This window comes from Nicotiana attenuata, unplaced genomic scaffold (assembly GCF_001879085.1).
Source record: "Nicotiana attenuata strain UT unplaced genomic scaffold, NIATTr2, whole genome shotgun sequence".
Classification (NCBI taxonomy): Eukaryota; Viridiplantae; Streptophyta; class Magnoliopsida; order Solanales; family Solanaceae; genus Nicotiana; species Nicotiana attenuata.
The window spans coordinates 141,467-148,783 of record NW_017670834.1 but is presented as its reverse complement, the minus strand read 5'-3'; positions in this window follow the sequence as shown (position 1 = coordinate 148,783).

The following is a 7,317-nucleotide window of genomic DNA, read 5'->3' as shown; positions in this document are numbered from 1 at the left end:
CAGTTACCATACCTGATGCCCCGGGACTTCCATAACCCAATTTCTTCGCCAAGTCACAGACCTTGTTCGGCTTGCAGTGCCCTGAACGGTTTTCACCAACAAACCTCTCTCATTTGTTTGTCTTTCAACTCACCGTCGCCTTACAGTGCCCGTGAGGGTTTTCACCGATAAGACTCTCTCATTTTTAATTTCTCTCAGCTTTCCATCGCCTTACGGTGCCCGTGAGGGTTTTCACCAATAAGACTTTCTCATTTTTTCATTTTCTCTGCTTAGACCAGAGTGTTGCCCCTGATATGAATCGCACCTATACTTGCTCGACTGGGCATCTCTCGAAGACTTGTCGGAAGGTCTTTCTTTGGACCGTAATGTGGGCTTTTGGATAGGGTTAGAAAGAAAGAATATCAAAAGGCTAAAAAAAACTCAAATGGGTTCAAAATTACAACTCTTGGAATCAGATTTCTTACAATAACCACAACTTTCTGCCCCAGTTTCTTTGTTTGGGGACTTTTGAATTTTTATTTTGATGGGACCGAACCGTGAGGCTGCTTACGTATCCTTAAAAGGAATCAGGTCGAACGTAGTTCATGTCATAGGAATTGCTTTGTGGTTGTTACGTATTTTGATGGGACCGAACCGTGAGGCTGCCTACGTATCCCCACTTTTTTCTTTTTTTTTCCTTTTTCCTTTCTTTCCATTCTTTCCTTTTCTTTTCTCTTCTCTTTTCTTCTTTACTTCTTTACTGAACTTCGCTTCTGATTCCAAAAGAGGGGTATGAAAGGAAATAAATAAGGCTCAAAGGGGTAACAAAGGATAAAGTGTTTAGATAGCAGAACAAAATGCCATCGTCATTCCAATCTTCAAAACATGCCAAGTACAAACAAACACAATTTAAACTAAAGAAATCATACATAGTATCTTTTGACTGCATCAGAATTGATAGCCATGTCTACACATTTGCCTTTTATATCTGTTAAGTACAATGCACCGTTAGACAACACTCTTGTTATAATGAACGGCCCTTGCCAATTTGGGGCGAACTTGCCTTTTGCTTCAGCCTGATGTGGAAGGATGCATTTCAATACTTGGTGACCCACTTCAAATTTCCGGGGACGCACTTTCTTGTTGTATGCTTTTTCCATTCTCTTTTGATACAATTGGCCATGACACATTGCTGCCAATCTCTTCTCATCAATCAAACTCAATTGCTCTAGACGGGTTTTGACTCACTCATCATTATCAATTTCGGCTTCAGCGACAATCCGAAGGGATGGAATATTATCTTCCGCGGGTATCACCGCTTCTGTGCCATATACCAACAAATAAGGAGTTGCACCTACTGAAGTGCGAACAGTAGTGCGATAACCCAACAATGCAAAGGGCAACTTTTCATGCCATTGCCTGGAACCTTGCACCATTTTCCGAAGTATCTTCTTTATGTTCTTGTTGGCTGCCTCGACTGCTTCATTCGCCTTGGGGAGGTATCTGGTGGAATTGCGATGCGTAATCTTAAACTGCTGACATACCTCTTTCATCAGGTGGCTGTTGAGATTAGCACCATTATCTGTGATGGTCACCTATGGGATCCCGAACCGACAAATGATACTTGAATGGACAAAATCGACCACTGCTTTCTTGGTCATAGACTTGAAAGTTTTAGCTTCAACCCACTTAGTGAAATAATCAATGGCCACCAGAATGAACCTGTGTCCATTGGATGTTGCTGGCTCAATTGGTCCAATGACATCCACACCCCAAGCAACAAAGGGCCATGGTGGTGACATTGTGTGCAATTCAGATGGCGGAGAATGAATCAAATCTCCGTGTACTTGGCATTGATGGCACTTGCTCACAGAACTGATACAATCTCCCTCCATGGTGAGCCAATAATAACCTGCTCGAAGAATTTTCTTTGCCAAACATACCCACTCATATGAGGCCCACAAACTCCGAAATGTACTTCGGTCATGATAGTCGTGGCTTGCTTTGCGTCGATACATCTCAACAGCCCAAGATCTGGAGTTCTTTTGTACAAGATCGCTCCGCTCAAGAAAAATCCACTAGCCAATTGTCGAATTGTTCTCTTAGATCGCCTGTGGCTTGTATCGGATATACCCCTATTCTGATGTACTCTCTGATGTCATGGAACCATGGTTCACCGTCTAGTTCTTCCTCAACCATATTACAATAGGCATGCTGATCACGAACTTGAATATGCAGAGGGTCGACATAAGTTTTGTCTGGATGGTGCAACATTAATGCCAAGGTGGCCAAAGCATCATCAACCTCATTATGGATTCTCGGAATATGCCTGAACTCCACTGATCGAAACCGTTGACAAAGATCGTGCAAACATTGCTGGTACGGTATGAGCTTTAAATACCGTGTTTCCCATTCTCCTTGAATCTGGTGCACCAGAAGGTCCAAGTCTCCCAAGACCAAGACGTCCTGGACACCCATGTCTACAGCTAATCTCAAACCCAAAATGCATGTCTCGTACTCAGCCATGTTGTTGGTGCAATAGAAACGAAGCTGGGCCGTAACAGGGTAGTGATGCCCTGTTTCAGAATGAGCACGGCCCCTATTCCGACACCTTTCATGTTAGCAGCTCCATCAAAGAAAAGTTTCCAACCTGGTTCCTCAACCTGCTCCACCTCGTTAATATGCATCACCTCTTCATCGGGAAAATAAGTTCTCAATGGTTCATACTCTTCGTCGATCGGGTTTTCGGCCAAATGATCAGCCAATGCTTGGGCTTTCATCGCGGTCCGAGTCACACAGATAATGTCAAACTCTGTGAGCAAGATTTGCCGTTTTGCGAGCCTGCCTGTGGGCATGGACTTCTGAAAGATGTACTTTAAAGGATCCAGGCGAGAGATGAGGTAAGTAGTGTAGGATGACAAATAATGCTTCAACTTCTGTGCTACCCAAGTTAGGGCGCAACATGTCCTTTCAAGGTGAGTGTACTTAACCTCATAGGATGTGAACTTCTTGCTGAGATAACAGATGGCTTGTTCCTTCCTGCCAGTGACATCATGTTGACCGAATACGCAGCCAAACGAATTGTCGAGGACTGTTAAATACAGAATTAACGGCCTCCCGGGTTCCAGCGGGACCAACACAGGTGGGTTTGACAAATATTCTTTGATCCTATCAAACGCTTCCTGACATTCATCAGTCCATTTGACCGCAGCATCCTTCTTCAATAGCTTAAAGATGGGCTCACAAGTTGTTGTGAGTTGAGCAATAAACCTGCTGATGTAATTTAATCGCCCGAGCAAACTCATCACCTCAGTCTTGTTCCTTGGAGGTGGCAATTCTTGAATACCTTTGATCTTTGATAGGTCCAACTCAATGCCTCGACGACTGACTATAAATCCCAATAGTTTCCCAGATGGAACACCAAATGCGCATTTCGCAGGGTTGAGCTTAAGATTGTACCTGCGGAGCCTCTGGAAAAACTTTCTCAAGTCTTTGACATGGTCAGAATGCTTCCTGGACTTTATGATCACATCGTCCACGTAAACCTCGATCTCCCTATGTATCATGTCATGGAATATGGTCGTCATCGCCCTCATGTAAGTTGCCCCAGCGTTTTTCAAACCGAATGGCATCACTCGGTAGCAATAAGTTCCTCGTGGTGTTATGAATGTTGTATTTTCCGCATCCTCCTCATCTATTAAAATCTGATGATACCCCGCATAGCAATCCACAAAAGACCCAATCTCATGCTTGGCACAATTATCAATCAAAATGTGAATATTCAGCAGTGGGAAATTGTCCTTTGGACTTGCTTTGTTGAGGTCACTGTAATCAACACACACTCTAGTTTTACTATCTTTCTTCGGCACAGGTACAACATTGGCTAACCACGTGGGATACCGTGTGACTCGAATGACCTTTCCGTCAAGTTGCTTTGTGACTTCTTCTTTGATCTTTACACTCATGTAAGTTTTGAACTTTCTCAACTTCTGCTTGACGGGAGGGAATACTGGATCAGTTGGCAATTTATGAACCACCAAATCGGTACTTAAGCCAGGCATATCATCATACGACCATGCAAAAATATCCTTATACTCAAACAATGCTTTAATTATCTCCTCCCTGATTTGTGGCTCAAGGTGGACACTTATTTTAGTTTCTCTGACGTTATTTGGGTCCCCTAAATTGATTGCTTCCGTATCATTCAGGTTAGGCTTGGGTTTTTCTTCAAAATGACTTAGTTCCTTATTAATCTCTTCGAAAGCCTCATCTTCATCATATTCCGATTCATCATCACGCTCTATTTTTTGAATTATTATTTCGGAATTAGATTATCTTTTAAGACTGCGCCGAGGATTCCTCATGCATGTCATGTCATTGAAACCAGCATAAAAAGAACTGTACAGAAACGAAAAGAAAAAAAATAAAACTATCAAGAATGATGGAAAAAGGGAAATTGCATTTCATTGCAAAATAATGGATAACAGGGTTTGTACATCAACAAGAGGAAAATAAAAAAGTATGGGTCACAACCCTGGAATGACCCAGACGGAAAGGAAAACAAAACAAACTACCAAGACTCCCTCCGGGTAGGGAGAGGAGTAGCCTTCCAATTGTTAAGCTTTACATTCGGCCCGACGAGCTGCACATCTGCCTTGCTAGCTAGACCCTTCTCCAACTTCCACCATATTCACATCATCAAACAAACTCTGAAACCTTTCCATTAACTCTTCATCCACGTTAACCAAAGGACTGGGAACCGTTGTTGCTAGGCGTTTCCTGGCACTTGGCTTCACGAAAGACCTGGAGAGACGTGGGATAGGCTTTGGAAGTGCCCACGCCTTCTATTTCAATCTTTTAGCTCTTTTCACACCTGCTGCTGTGGGTTTGAATCCAAGATCGAACGTGCCCAAATTTTCAAGGAGAGACACCGGCTATATGATACCCTGTAAGGATGCACCCAAACCTTTACCTGGCACAAATCCGTTTTTCAGCATTTCAACGGCCACCATGACGGATGCAGAGGCTATCTTTGGAGCTGGCAGAGACTTCCCTTCTGGAATTTTCTTGATCGGAACCATTTCAGAAACTTGGTATACCCACGGCCCTTCATCGTCTTTGGCCTCAATAAACGGAACAGAGGCATCACTGTGAGCACATAAATTATCCTCACCATGTACGACACTTTCTTGTCTGTCCCATTCAAACTTGACCATCTGGTGTAATGAGGACGGGACTGCTTTGGCGGCATGTATCCACGGCCGACCCAGCAGCAAGTTGTAGGAGACGGCTACGTCCAATACTTGGAACTCCATGGTGAATTCCACCGGTCCTATTGTCAACTCAAGCACTATATCACCAACTGAATCTTTCCTACCACCATCAAATCCCCGGACGCATATGCTATTCTTGTGAATCCTCTCATCCTCAACTTACAGCTTGTTCAGAGTAGAGAGGGGACAGATGTTTTCACTTGAACCATTGTCAACTAACACCCTGGTGACCACAGACTCTTCACATTTTACCGTAAGATAGAGGGCCTTGTTGTGTTCAGTTCCTTCCATGGGCAACTCATCATCAGAAAAGGTGATCCTGTTCACCTCAAATATTTTGTTGGCGATCTTCTCCAGATGGTTCACTAAAATTTTATCAGGGATATGAGCTTCGTTTAAGATTTTCATCAAGGCCCGACGATGCTCATCTGAATGAATCAATAATGACAGCAATGAAATCTGAGCAGGAGTCTTTCTTAATTGCTCCACGATGGAGTAATCTTGTACTTTCATTTTCCTCAGAAACTCCTCCGCTTCTTCCTCAGTGACTGCTTTCTTTACTAGAATTGAACTATCCTTGGATGCTTTGGCTCTTCTCAACTCTTCCGGGGCAAAGCATCTCTCCGAAAGAGTTAGCCCATGGGCCTCATTGACTTCTTCTTTCACTTCTTTCCCCTTGTAAGTCACTGTCACCCGTTCATAGCTCCAGGGGACAGCCTTGGTGTTGATTACCGGCAACTGGGTTACAGGCTTGATGATGACAGGGTCCGTGCGGGCACCCTTCACAATCAAGATAGGCTTGTTTGCCAATCCTAGCACAATCACTTTTGACTTCGCATCACTTGTGTATCTCTTCTCAACTACCATAGAAGGTTCACCTTTTGTCATGCTTAACTTGTTCACCGCTCCTTCACCCATTGGTTTTGTGACACTTTTCCCATTGGTCGGCTGGACCTCGCTGGATCGAATCATCATAACAGATTGCGATGGCTTCTTGGGCTCCCCACCTTTTTGTACTATCTCGATCATGTTTGTGCCCTCATGAACTGGTAATGGATTCTGGTTAATATTGGGTGCCTCCGGGGTTTGGACTTCAATCCGGTTCGTGTCAATGAGTTCCTGGATGGCATTTTTCAGGTGCCAGCACTTCCCCGTATCATGCCCCAGAGTTCCAAAACAATATTCACAACTTACAGAGTAATCAAGATTCTTGGGAGGCGGGTTCGGCAATTTTGACTCAATTGGCCTCAGCATATCCAACTGCCTCAATCTATGGAACTGTAAGACTCCCCCAATGGGTGAAAGTTTTCTTCCGCTGCCTCTCATTATTGAATGCTGGATTAGGTCGAAAACCTGGACCGGGAGGGTTTCGGTAGGCTCAGGGAGGTGGGTAAGCATTTTGTGGAGCTGGGTAGGTGTTTTGTGGGACTAGGGGACGCCATTGTGGTTAGGTATATGACTGGGCATGGTGGACAGAGATATGAGGGTTTGGTGATGGGTAGTAATGTTGGGTTGGATTATAGGGGTTTTGGGTGTAGGCTCTGTGTTTAGGGTGAGGCTAGGTATAATGGTGTGACAGGCCCTTTGGTCCAAACCACGATCCTGAATCAACTGTTGCCACATCTTCTTTCTTTTTCTTTCCAATAACTCCTCCGATACCGTGTTGGATGGCTTGGGTGGTGGCATTGATGGCCGAATAGCTCATGATTTTGCTTGACTTAAGACCTTCTTCCACCATGCCACCCATCTTCACTACCTCGTTGGATGACTTGCCTATGGACGATATCAGATGGCCAAAGTAAGTGGGTTCCAAAGCTTGCAGAAAATACTCTACCATTTCGTTCTCCTCCATCGGAGGGTTAACTCTTGCCGCTTGTTCTCTCCAGCGAAAACAATATTCTCTGAAACTTTCTCCTGGCTTCTTTTCTATCTTAGTTAGAGACAATCGATCCGGAACAATCTCGATGTTGTATTGGAAATGACGGGTGAAAGCTTGGGCCAAATCATCCCAAGTATACCATCGGTTATGATCTTGACGTGTATACCACTCTAACGCCGCGCCGCT